The 11,628-nt window shown below is 42.3% G+C and overlaps 1 protein-coding gene across 2 annotated transcripts in view; it reads left to right on the top strand.

Moving 5' to 3' along the window:
• Positions 1-5,632: 5,632 nt before the first annotated feature.
• PLAGL1 (PLAG1 like zinc finger 1) overlaps positions 5,633-11,628 on the top strand; it is a gene marked incomplete at its 3' end in the record, with an annotated part of 81,587 nt that continues 75,591 nt past the window's right edge. For both annotated transcript variants that reach the window (XM_084624379.1, XM_084624380.1), the window contains exon 1: positions 5,633-5,943. The remainder of the gene's footprint in view (positions 5,944-11,628) is intronic.

The following is an 11,628-nucleotide window of genomic DNA, read 5'->3' as shown; positions in this document are numbered from 1 at the left end:
GACAGAAAATATAGAATCAAATGAAATAAAAATCTTAAATGAATCCACATGTTCCATAGAATCTCTATGGATAGTAATTCCGTGCTCTAATAAGAATATAACAGTAGGGATCTATTGTCGACCACCTGACCAGGACAGTGATAGTGATAATGAAATGCTAAGGGAGATTAGAGAGGCTATCAAAATAAAAACTCAATAATAGTGGGGGATTTCAATTATCCCCATATTGACTGGGTACATGTCACCTCAGGACGAAATGCAGAGACAAAATTTCTTGATACTTTAAATGACTGCTTCTTGGAGCAGCTGGTACAGGAACCCACATGGAGCGCAGGATCTGGTCCAAGAGGTAACTATAACAGAACCGCTTGGAAATAGTGACCATAATATAATAACATTTAACATTCCTGTGGTGGGAAGAACACCTCAACAGCCCAACACTGTGGCATTTAATTTCAGAAAGGGGATGTCACGGTTCCTCCCCCACTCTGAACTCTAGGGTACAGATGTGGGGACCTGCATGAAAAACCTCCTAAGCTTATCTTTACCAGCTTAGGTCAAAACTTCCCCAAGGTACAAAATATTACACCCGTTATCCTTGGACTGGCCGCTACCACCACCAAACTAATACTGGTTACTGGGGAAGAGCTGTTTGGACGCGTCCTTCCCCCCAAAATACTTCCCAAAACCTTGCACCCCACTTCCTAGACAAGGTTTGGTAAAAAGCCTCACCAATTTGCCTAGGTGACTACAGACCCAGACCCTTGGATCTCAAGAACAATGAACAATCCTCCCAACACTTGCACCCCCCCTTTCCTGGGAAATGTTGGATAAAAAGCCTCACCAATTTGCATAGGTGACCACAGACCCAAACCCTTGGATCTGAGAACAATGAAAAAGCATTCAGTGTTTTACAAGAAGACTTTTAATAAAAAAATAGAAGTAAATAGAAATAAAGAATTCCCCCCTGTAAAATCAGGATGGTAGATATCTTACAGGGTAATTAGATTCAAAACCATAGAGAACCCCTCTAGGCAAAACCTTAAGTTACAAAAAAGATACACAGACAGAAATAGTTATTCTATTCAGCACAATTCTTTTCTCAGCCATTTAAAGAAATCATAATCTAACACATACCTAGCTAGATTACTTACTAAAAGTTCTAAGACTCCATTCCTGTTCTGTCCCTGGCCAAGACGACTACAGACAGACACAGACCCTTTGTTTCTCTCCCTCCTCCCAGCTTTTGAAAGTATCTTGTCTCCTCATTGGTCATTTTGGTCAGGTGCCAGCGAGGTTACCTTTAGCTTCTTAACCCTTTACAGGTGAGAGGAGCTTTCCCCTGGCCAGGAGGGATTTCAAAGGGGTTTACCCTTCCCTTTATATTTATGACAGGGGAACTATGCAAAAATGAGGAGGTTAGTTAAACAGAAATTAAAAGGTACAGTGACTAGAGTGAAATCCCTGCAAGCTGCAGGGACACTTTTCAAAGAAACCATAATAGAGGCTCAACTTAAATGTATACCCCAAATTAAAAAACACAGTAAAAGAACTAAAAAAGAGCCACCGTGGCTTAACAACCATGGAAAAGAAGCAGTGAGAGATAAAAAGGCATCTTTTAAAAAGTGGAAGTCAAATTCTAGTGAGGTAAATAGAAAGGAGCATAAACACTGCCAAGTTAAATGTAAAAATGTAATAAGAAAAGCCAAAAAGGAGTTTGAAGAACAGTTAGCCAAAAATTCAAAAGATAATAATAAAATGTTTTTTAAGTACATCAGAAGCAGAAAGCCTGCTAAACAACCAGTGGGGCCCCTGGACGATCGAGATACAAAAGGAGCACTTAAAGACAATAAAGTAATCGCAGAGAAACTAAATGAATTCTTTGCTTCAGTGTTCACGGCTGAGGACGTTAGGGAGATTCCCAAACCTGAGCCGTCTTTTGTAGGTGAAAGATCTGAGGAATTGTCACAATTTGAAGTGTCACTTGAGGAGGTTTTGGAATAATTGAGAAACTTAACAGTAACAAGTCACCGGGACAAGATGACATTCACCCAAGAGTTCTGAAAGAACTCAAATGTGAAATTGCGGAACTATTAACTGTGATTTGTAATCTGTCCTTTAAATCAGCTACTGTATCCAATGACTGGAAGATAGCTAATGTAATGCCAATATTTAAGAAGGGCTCTAGAGGTGATCCTGGCAATTACAGACCGGTAAGTCTAACGTCAGTACTGGGCAAAATAGTTGAAACAATAGTAAAGAATAAAATTGTCAGACACATAGAAGAATGTAAATTGTTGGGCAAAAGTCAACATGGTTTCTGTAAAGGGAGATCATGTCTTACTAATCTATTAGAGTTCTTTGAGGGGGTCAACAAACATGTGGACAAGGGGGATCCAGTGGACATAGTGTACTTAGATTTACAGAAAGCCTTTGACAAGGTCCCTCACCAAAGGCTCTTATGTAAATTAAGTTGTCATGGGATAAGAGGGAAGAGCCTTTTATGGATTGAGCACTGGTTAAAAGATAGGGAACAAAGGGTAGGAATAAATAGTAAATTTTCAGAATGGAGAGGGGTGCCTAGTGGTGTTCCCCAAGGGTCAGTCCTAGGACCAATCCTATTCAATTTATTCATAAATGATCTGGAGAAAGGGGTAAACAGTGAGGTGGCAAAGTTTGCAGATGATACTAAACTGCTCAAGATAGTTAAGACCAAAGCAGACTGTGAAGAACTTCAAAAAGATCTCACAAAACTAAGTGACTGGGCAACAAAATGGCAAATGAAATTTAATGGGGATAAATGTAAAGTCATGCACATTGGAAAAAATAACCCCAACTATACATACAATATGATGGGGGCTAATTTAGCTACAACTAATCAGGAGAAAGATCTTGGAGTGATTGTGGATAGTTCTCTGAAGACGTCCAAGCAGTGTGCAGTGGCAGTCAAAAAAACAAACGGGATGTTAGGAATCATTAAAAAGGGATAGAGAATAAGACGGAGAATATCTCATTGCACTTATATAAATCCATGGTACACCCACATCTTGAATACTGCATACAGATGTGGCCCCTCATCTCAAAAAAGATATACTGGCTTTAGAAAAGGTTCAGAAAAGGGCAACTAAAATGATTAGGGGGTTTGGAATGGGTCCCATATGAGGAGAGATTAAAGAGGCTAGGACTTTTCAGCTTGGAAAAGAGGAGACTAAGGGGGGATATGATAGAGGTATATGAAATCATGAGTGGTGTGGAGAAAGTGAATAAGGAAAAGTTATTTACTTGTTCCCATAATATAAGAACTATGGGCCACCAAATTAAATTAATGGGTAGCAGGTTTAAAACAAATAAAAGATAGAATAAAACAAATAAAAGCCTTCACTCAGCGCGCAGTCAACCTGTGGATATCTTTGCCTGAGGTGATTGTGAAGGCTAGGACTATAACAGGGTTTAAGAGAGAACTGGATAAATTCATGGAGGTTAAGTCCATTAATGGCTATTAGCAAGGATGGGTAAGGAATGGTGTCCCTAGCCTCTGTTTGTCAGAGGGTGGAGATGGATGGCAGGAGAGAGATCACTAGATCATTATCTCTGGGGCACCTGGCATTGACCACTATTGGTAGACAGGATACTAGGCTGGATGGAACTTTGGTCTGACCCAGTATGGCCATTCGTATGCTCTTATCAGAAGTTTCAATTACAGCAGGTGACAACTGTTGAGGAACTAAACATTAAAATATAAATATCTTGGTAAGCTGTATAAATGGTAAGGCAAACTATGAGAAATTAAAAATGGAGTTTTAAGTAGTTTTAAACTTTTCCTAGATTCACAGTCCATCACCTTGAACACATAAAAAGACACACTGGCATAAGATTAATAGAAATAGCTAAGTCTCACATGAAAAGATGGATTTTAGAAATAAGAATTTGAGAAATACTACAATGAGTTTCTTGTAGTCTTGTTTTGAAACTAGAGTAAATAACTTAAATCTCAGTGGGAGCTTTGCTTACCCAAAACACTGCAGGATTGTGCCACTAAAGATCTTCCTGAGACAAAGATTAAATTGATCATTTGAGCTGAAAATAATTCAGAATATTTTGGATAGGAAAATGGTTTGAAAATAATCATGTTGCTTTTTACAGCTGCCTACTATAGGATAATATGCAATTGGCAATCATAAATGAAAATCTCTCAAGGTTTAAGTGGTTAAAATATTTGTTTTTTCAATATTGTGGCATGGTGGTTTCTCCCACCCTCACTGACAGAAAATGTAGATGTAAGCATGGGGCTGAAATTGTATGAGAGAGAGAGAAGTGTAAAGAAATTGCTGCAATGGGACTTAATTTGATCCTGCAATCCCTACTCAGACAAAATTTACCATTAAAAATCAACTGATGGCAAAATGTGGCTCAGTGGGAAGCATTATTGGATCCCATATTGGGAATTAAAATTATTTGCATTTTAAACATTTCATTTTAGTATGGTAGTTTTGAAAGGTACAGAGCGCAACAGGTTACAGAGAACCACAAAGAACTTGTTTAAATGTGTGGGAGCATTAGTAGACCAGGTACCACCATTTTAATCATGGTATAATGTAGATCTGTTTCAAGCAGGGGTAGACAACACCTTAGGTGGTGTTGGTCCTGCTTTGAGCAGGGGGTTGGACTAGATGACCTCCTGAGGTCTCTTCCAACCCTAATCTTCTATGATTCTTTTATGAATACAGTGCTTAAAATACCTATAACTGCCTGAAGCCCCGTTTATGTATATAGAATTTGAAGATTTTATATAGATCAAGGTTAATATTGTAATAATAACTCTTAACCAGCCAAGGCCCAAAGCTGGGCCATAATGTATGACAAAGACCCAAAATAAGGGACACAAAAATGATTAAGGAAACTTAAAATGTTGTGTGATTCCTTCCTTCAGTGCAAAGAACCCCTTCTATAATCCCATTTTCATGATTTTGAATTGTTAAATCATTTTCTGCAATAAGAGTGTTTGTGGTGAATATAGGCTACATCACCAATTCCGGCAATTTTATCATGTCTAGTGATTTTGGAGGTTTTCTTAAAGTTCTTGCTGGAGCTAGGTCTCTCAGATGTCCTTTCCAAATAAAGTCAGTTTCTAGCCTGCAGAGAAAAGGTGGAAAAACCTCCAATATCAAAAGTCAAATGGAAAAGAATCCTATAGTTATTTCTTAAATCTAATGATTCTTTCAAAATCAAAGCCAATCTCATAATGTTGAAGTTGGTGAAACCACATGGGTAATTTTGGAGTTCAAACAAGAGGCACTGAAGAACTAGGGCTGGGGCCAGCTAGAGCTGTAGACCAGTAACCACCGTTGTGTCAATAGTCTGAGGCCCCGATCCTGCCAACACCTACCCAGCTGTGCACCAGGACTTCAGCGGGGCTGCTCACTGGCCCAAAGCTAAGCATGTGTCGGTTTGGAGAAGCACCATGGGGCTTTGTAGCGCTGTGCTCCAGGCGCGTCCCTCTCCCGGGGCCGGCCAGCGTCCGTCCGTCCGCCCGCACTCACTCACTCCGGCTCCGCCAGGAAGTGACTCCGCAGTTACACCGCGGGGAGGCAGAACCGAGTCACCCCCCGGCTGCTTCGCCACCCACCTCGCCCCCAAACCAGCCCCGCGGCTTGTCCTGCGCGCAGAGCGCGGGCTGCTCCGCCCGGGCAGACAGCGGGAGGCGGGGGCAGGGCCGGCCGGCCGAGCGGCCATACAACGCAGGGGCGCCCGCCCACCGTGCCTGGGCAAGTCCCCCGCCCGCCGCCGCCGCCGCCGCTGCTGTCTCGGCGCCCGCCCGCAGCTGAGCTCCCCGCCGCAGCCTTCCCCCGGATTTGCATCGCGCGCTAGCCCAGGGCAGGGCAGGGCAGGGGAGGCGGCGGCGGCGCGGCCCCAGCCGAGCCGGGAGATGAGCGAGAGTTGCGGGTGAGTGGCGGCCGCTGCTGGGGAGCCTGGGGGCTGGGTGAGGTGGGTGTTCGCGGGCCAGCGCCAGGTCAGCCGAGCGGGGGCGCTGCCCTCCCGCTCCCCTGGAGGGGCTGCCTGGGCTGGGGGCAGAGTGTGAGACTCTCCCACCTTGCTGGAGCTGGGGAGCCCTTGCCCCTGCTCCCCATGCACGCGGGGGCAAAGAGATTTCCTCGCCCCTGCTCCCCGCTCCCCCATGTGTTGTTACCGGGTATCCAGGACACTCTCCCTGCCTTTCCCAAGGAGTTTACAGGCTAAATGGTCAGGCGGCAAGACTGGGAGCCGCATAGGGATTTGGGAGTCTTATGTCTAAGCTGTAGTGCCAGGCCAGGGTTAGTAGAACTGGACTTCGCAGACCCTGGGTTTGTTAGCCTGGGGCTTGAGTGTCTACACTCATTTGTAACCCCAGGTTAGGACTTGTTGAATCCTTGGTCCCAACCCGCAGCGCCAACATCTGCACTGCATTATGGGGGCCTGAGTTCACCCATCCCTATCCCAGGCTTCCTAGTGCTCTCCCAAAATGGGGCTGCTCTAGTCCTTTGTTCATGGGGTGGTGTGGGAACACTTGACTGTCCCAAGGACAAAGAATGATGAGCTATGGGATACTTTTGGTGAGTCCAATAGGGCTGCATCTACAGTACAAAGTAATAAGGCTTGAAGTGTCCCGGCTTGCCTCCCCTCATTCCTCCATGAACTCCTGGGATCCTGGTAGGGTTGTCAACTTCAGTTGGATGAATTCCTGGAGGTTTCATCGCATGACTTTACCTTTAATTCTTAGAGACTCTGGGACAATCCTGGAGGGTTGGCAACCCTAGACTCTGGGTCAGCATTATTTGTGTGTGGACGAAAGAGGGGTTACGCTTGAGCCTGAGTTCAAACCTGGTGCTTACATTCCAGTGTAGACGTATAGGCTTTAGGGTTTGTCTACACTGCAATAAAACACCCAGGGCATGGCCCTGTCGATTGACTCAGGCTCGTGAGTCTTGGGCTACGGGGCTATAAAATTGCACTGTATACATCTGGACTTGAGCTGGAGCCCAGGCTCTCAACCCCATCAGGGTTCCAGTTTGAGCAACTACACTGCAATTTTATAGTCCTGCAGCCTGAGTCCATCAGTCGACACAGCCAGCCGCAAGTGTTTTATTGCACTGTAGGCGTACCCTTGGGGCCTTGTGAGATGCATATGAGTGACAGCATGTTTATTGCTACATAGTTAGCAACTTACTCTGAGTGCAGGAGGGAAAAGATGCTCTAGTGTCAGCAACCTATTATCCTCCCCGGTTTAAAGGAAACACATGTGATAATTCTGTTTGTTATTGCTCTCCCTGAGACTTTATTTGCTCCACCCCCTTCTCTATTGCCACCTTCTTGGCTAAAGAGGAAACTGCTGCTGCCATTTGTAAAGTATTGTGTATTGAACTGGACTGAAAACAATGATGTACAAAATGTTTTTTCTTCTGCAAAGTATTCTGGGAAAGTAGATTCTCCCTTGTTGAATGAAGTGAGAAGTGGGAAGGGACTGCAAGGTGTGTGTAAGGGGTGGTGATTTTGATTTTTACATGCACAGGCATTTCCTTCTTGTCAGTCTTGAAATGAGTAAAGAGCTGCACAATCAGATCAAGTTTCAGAGTGAGGGGCAGGGGGTGCAGAGGAGAAGAACAACATATGCCCACTATCAGAATAAAGAAATACAAAGGATTGGACAAAGTGACATTCCTCGAAACTTACAAAGGTCCAAATGGGGGATGCAGTGTATGACAAAGACAAGAATTATTCATGCAGGAAATTTAGAATACTGGGTGATTCCTTCCTTCCATGTAAATAACTTTCTGTAACTTCAGTTAATGATTTCATATTTCTTATGTAAATATTTTTCAACATTAAAAAGTAGGGGACGCTATACATTGGTGTAGAACAGTGGTTCTCAATCTTTGCAGACTACTGTACCCCTTTCAGGAGTCTGATTTGACTTGTGTACCCCCAAGTTTCACCTCACTTAAAAAGCTACTTGCTTACAAAATCAGACATAAAATTACAAGTGTCATAGCACATTATTACTGAAAAATGGATTACTTTCTAATTTTACCATATAATTATAAAATAAAACAATTGGAATATAAATACTGTACTTACATTTCAGTGTAGTATATAGAGCAGTATAAACAAGTCATATGAAATTTTAGTTTGTACTGACTTGGCTGGTGTTTTTTATGTATAGCCTGTTGTAAAACTAAGCAATATCTAGATGAGTTGATGTACTCCCTGGAAGATCTCTGCGTACCTGGTGGAGAACCACTGGTGGAGAACATGGGTAACATTAGGGCTAAAACAAATGATGTGCTTCAAAACTTGGGAGCAGTTAAGAGGTATGGGGGACACAGAGTGAGATATCTTCATGTTATATGTGATATACCCTTACCAGGGTCCTGGAGCGCCATTAAGTGTTGTGCAGCTAGGGACATATCCAGCCTCCTTCCTTTTCCAGGAAGCAGTACCACTTTCTGTGTAATCACAAGTGCCTTCTGAGGCACGGAAAACTGCATTGAGTAACAGGAAAGCAATTTACTGCACATGCATCTGCCTCCAAAAGATTTTTTTTCTTCTCCAAATGTTTTTATCCACAAGCCTCAACCTCTGCCCTCAGTGGAATGCAAATCCAGCCTCAAGCCAGGTTTTTCCACTTGTCTTTCTTCTTTGCTTTTTACAAAAGCCCGAGGATGGGCTGATATGTTTGGGCCCAACACAACTTCTACTGACTTTATGAACAAAAAGGCTACAGCATTTTTTTTGATGTTCAGCTATACCTAGTTCTTGCCAGTTTATATTTTGCCATGGTAAATGTGTTGTAAGAGAGTCTTATAACTGTGGATGTGAAGTAGCTAACTGTGTTTTGACACATTCTGTAGCATCTATGCAGAGTGAAATTTCATGTTTCGACATGGGAGCTTTATGTTTTCCTTAAAAAAACCCCTCTGGGGGCCAACTATTGCAACCACCACTCAAAACATTTGCATTGACTAAAGCAGCCATACTACAATTTAAGGAATGTGGAATTATCCTTCTATACAAATACTGTATTGGGACAAACATCTCACTTCAGATAATGGAGTCAGTTTTGATCCTGAATGTCTTTGGCTCTCATTGACTTCTAAGGGAGCCCTGTGCACATATATTAGGGGAGAATTTGCCTCATGATATTCTGGGTTTTTTAAAAACTATTCAGTTAGAATTTAAGCTCTGTTATAAAGACAGTAAACAAAAAGTTAACTTTTCTGGGAATGTGCGGTCAGGAGACCTAATTACTAGTCCAAATACTGCTCCTTTCTGCATGCCCTGGGTATATAACCTGTGTATCTCAATTTCTCCATTTGCAAAGGGGGCAAATAATGCAAATAACTTTTGTAGAGTGCTTTGAAATCATTTGGTGGAAGACACTATAAGTATAAATTATTACTATTTTTAGTGTGGGAGAGTTAATATAAACCGCTGTTTCACAGGATGAATATTTTATTTAGATTTATAAAAGACTTTATAGATATCCATCCTATGCTTTGGGTACCCATTACTTAAATTAAAAAATACATAGCACAATATACAAGACTGCATCTCACCTTGACACACATGCACATCCACATTAGTAAACCCAAAACCATTCAGCCCACCTCATGTCAAACACCTGGGAGGGAGAGGGGCGGAGAGAAAACAATGTGTTTCACAGCATAACCAAAAAGCTGACATCCAGGCTCTGACCAAATGAGGGAGGAGCAAGTTCCACAGTTGAAGAACCCACTCAGAAAGCTGCTCTACGTTTGTAGTGTGGGAGCCCCAGCTGAAGAGTCTCTGCTGTGGAACTTTGGCTCATGGAGAGAGATATTCTCACAAGAACCAAATCTACACTACACACTTATATCGGTATAACTATGTCACTTGGGGTGTGAAAAATCCGCACCCTTGATTGACATAATTATACTGAGCTAGCCCCTGGTGTAGACAGCGCTATGTCTGTGGTGTAGACATAGCCACCACCTCTCGCAGAGGCAGATTAACTGTTCTGACAGGAGAAGCTCTCCCATGGGCGTAGTTGTGTCTTCACTAAAGAAGTGCAGCGGCGAAGCTGCACCAGCGTATGTGAAGACAAACTCCAAGTCCCAACTCATTTAGTTGCAAAGTTAATAACACTTTGCGCCTGATTTTCAGTTACTCCAGCGCTTGTGTAGTCACTTGCACCATTTGTAAAGTGAGTGTGCAATGCTATCAAGTCAGAATGACAGCATTTGACACCTACTTTGCACTGTTGTAAATGGCTACAGTCACTTGTCTTGCATCTTGATTTAGGCTGCTAGAATTCCACTTGAAAACCTATTGGAAGCCACTGTAGATCCCAGAGAACGCTTCTGTCATGAAACTCCACTTAATAAAAAGAAAAGGAGTACTTGTGGCACCTTAGAGACTAACCAATTTATTTGAGCATGAGCTTTCGTGAGCTACAGCTCACTTCATCGGATGCATCAAATAAATTGGTTAGTCTCTAAGGTGCTCAAATAAATTGGTTAGTCTCTAAGGTGCCACAAGTACTCCTTTTCTTTTTGCGAATACAGACTAACACGGCTGTTACTCTGAAACCTCCACTTAATAAGTCAGTTGCCATATTAGTAGTTTCAGTTTCTGAATGGTCTCGCTCTAGCTTTTAAACCAGAACTAGTTCTTCTAGACTATATATATAAATATATAGAAACATATAAAATAAACTTAGGGCCACAACTGACAGCAAAGATGAGAAGGGAAGGGTATTCCAAATAGATTTTTAAGTACAGCAGGTCATCTAATCCTGGGGTAGTCAACAGGCGGACTGTGGGCTAATCCAGATTGGCAAATGCTCTTGAATGGACCCCAAAATCTTCTTTTTACTTATTATTGTTTTTTTAAAATTATTTTCTCTGGAGTCTGGATCTTGACTATATCTTGGCCAAGAAATTTGGACCTTAACAAAAAATAATTTAGAACCCCGATCTAATTCAACTTCAGAGTTTGACCAGATAGAGTGTCCATAGAGCCCACATAATAACTGTGTACTTTTAAATAATACAGAGGTTGAGTATTTTAAAATCAGTGATGGAAGGTTAATATGTCCTCTCTGTATTACCTATTTATAAACTAACATTTTTATTGGGGAGATGTTTCACATGCACCTTATTTTTCAAAAATACACAGTAACCCACCAATAGGGCACAGATTCATCCTTCCTAACTAAAGATAATCTTTAGTTCTCTTTGAATTCAATAATTTTCTCTGTCGTCCTGAATTCTCCAAGCACTGAGTGTCACAAACACATGCATTCCAGCCCACCCTCTACCCCAGGGCTATTCGAGGGGAAGTGAGAATTCACCCCCAGCCTTTTGTGACATCTTTACACCACCAAAGTTGTTATAGATAGTAATAGGGGTCAGCATCCAACCCTCCATTTAAAAAAAAAAAAAAAGACAATTACTCTCAAATTCTTTGCAGTGGTAGATATCGGCCCCCAATCCTGCAAACACTTATGGACATGCTTAGCGGTTTCTTCTTAGTGTATGCACAACATGCCTCAGATGGCATGTGACCAGGATTCATTATCGAATTTGGTCCGCTGGTTGGATCATTAGCTTCCCC

This window comes from Lepidochelys olivacea, assembly GCF_965140295.1.
Source record: "Lepidochelys olivacea isolate rLepOli2 genome assembly, chromosome: 3".
Lineage (NCBI taxonomy): Eukaryota > Metazoa > Chordata > Testudines > Cheloniidae > Lepidochelys > Lepidochelys olivacea.
This window is presented reverse-complemented; position numbering and strand designations above follow the sequence as displayed.